Source organism: Euprymna scolopes, chromosome 36, assembly GCF_053919585.1.
Source record: "Euprymna scolopes isolate OS-2025 chromosome 36, ASM5391958v1, whole genome shotgun sequence".
NCBI classification, from domain to species: Eukaryota; Metazoa; Mollusca; class Cephalopoda; order Sepiida; family Sepiolidae; genus Euprymna; species Euprymna scolopes.
This window is the reverse complement of record NC_136517.1, coordinates 96,338,931-96,341,035: the sequence shown is the minus strand read 5'-3', so window position 1 is coordinate 96,341,035 and position 2,105 is coordinate 96,338,931. Positions and strand designations below refer to the sequence as shown.

At 38.6% G+C, this 2,105-nt stretch overlaps 1 pseudogene; it reads left to right on the top strand.

Annotated features, from left to right (window-relative positions):
* Positions 1–1,652: 1,652 nt before the first annotated feature.
* LOC145260861 (U2 spliceosomal RNA) lies at positions 1,653–1,779 on the top strand (annotated as a pseudogene).
* The last annotated feature ends 326 nt before the right edge of the window (positions 1,780–2,105 follow it).

The following is a 2,105-nucleotide window of genomic DNA, read 5'->3' as shown; positions in this document are numbered from 1 at the left end:
AGTGCTGCCAAATGGAGAAATCATGAAAGAAAGAGAAGATGTAGGATATAAGTATTTGGGAGTGTTGGAGGGTGTAGGCATCATGAACAGAGAAATGAAGGAGAAAGTCAGGAAGGAGTATCTTAGAAGAGTGAAACTAATTGCAGCGTTGAAACTGTATGGAGGAAACTTAATGAAAGCAGTAAATGCATGGGCAGTCAGTGTTTTGAGATACAGTGCGGGAATTTTAGAATCGTCTGACAAGGATTTGTATGCCATGGATATCAAAACAAGAAAAGTTTTAGCAATGTTTGGTATATTTCACATTCGAAGTAGCGTAGCAAGGCTGTATCAAAAGAGGAAAGATGATGAGAGAGGATTGAAAAGTGTAAAAGATTGTGTTAGAACCGAGGAGATGTCGTTGAAGGAGCATGTGGTTAGAAGTGGGGAGTGGATGCTTAAGGTTGTGGCTAATGAAGTGGAGGTATGCGAGACCAAGGCTGATTATGTGAAACGTATGGATAGAGAAAGGGCAGAGGAACTGGCTAGGAAGAAAATGCATGGAAGGTTCTTCCAGGATATAGCAGAAGTGGCTGATGAAAGATCATGGCAATGGCTTAAAGCTGGGTATCTGGCTAAGAGTACTGAAGCTTTTGTTTGTGCAGCACAAGAGCAGACTTTAGGAACACGGTTGTTCAAAAAAGTGGTTCTAGGAGAGGAAGCTGCTGCAGAATCGCGGATTTGTGGTAAAACCTCAGAATCAAATGCGCACCTTGCAGCAGGATGTAGTGGATTGGCCCAGAGAGAGTACCGCGAAAGACACGATCGCATGGGACTCCGGATATATTGGGAGGTGTGCAAGAGGGTTGGGGTGAAGTGTGCTGGAAAATGGTTTGAGGAGGTGCCTGATGAAGTGAGAACAAGTGAGGATGGCAAGGTAGAGGTATGGTGGGACAAAAGTGTCATAACGACCAAGCAATTGGAACATAATCGTCGTGATTTGGTCGTCATTGATAAGGTCTCAAAAAACTGGCAAATTGTAGACTTCTCAGTATCCTGCGACAGGAATGTGAGAGAGAAGGAGAACGAGAAGTGGAGCAATTATGCTCCATTGACCTTGGAGATAAGGCGTATACACGGGGTTAAAACACAAATAATCCCGGTCGTATTTGGTACGCTAGGAGTAGTATCAAGTTGTCTGGAAGGACAATTGAAAAAACTACAAATCCCCGATGTTTTAGGCGACCTTCAAACCTCTGCAATTATAGGTACCACCAACATCCTTAGGAAATCCCTTGATCTTTGAAGCTCCTGGTTTGAAGTCGGGATTAAGGGAAATCCTCTGGAAATGAATCCCATCCCTTTCCAGAGAGACGTTCATAAACGAAATCAGAATTATTATTATTATTATTATTATTATTATTATTATTATTATTATTATTATTATTATTATTATTCTCATTATTATTCTCATTATTATTTCTATTATTATTGTTGTTGTTATTATTATTATTATTATTATTATTATTATCTATATATGAATACGATAGCGTGTGTGTTCTTTTGTGTGCCACGTTTACATCCAGGTCGTTTAATTGTTATGAAATTCCATCCATTAAAACAACAACAAAAAAATTGGTGTCGCTGTTGAGAGAAACCTAATAAAAATGATTTGTTCTTCTTGGCCTTTTGGCCAAGATCAAAATGTAGTATCTGTTCTTCAGACGCTACATTTCAATTTCTTCTCTCTAGCTAGAGAAGAGATCCTTTACGACTAAGATAATTTTTTGTCTATTTTCTCCACGTTAAAAAACGACCCTGGTGTCTAAATCTGTCCCCTGGGGAGGGATTGTAAATAGGTACTATATTTAATGTAAAAAAGTTTTAATATTACAAAAGTGACTGGGAAAAGTAATTTCTGATTTAATTACAAAATGCCCTGGAAATGTCACTTCTGATTAATTAAAAAAATGCACTAAAAATGTCTCTTCTGATTAATTATAAGATGCCCTGAAAATGTCTCTTCTTCTTTTATTTTGTTTACTTGCCTCCCCACAAGAGCAGAGTTGGACATGAGGTCGGTAAAAAATTGAGGTGGGGGTAACCAGCTCCCTAAAAGAGGCATC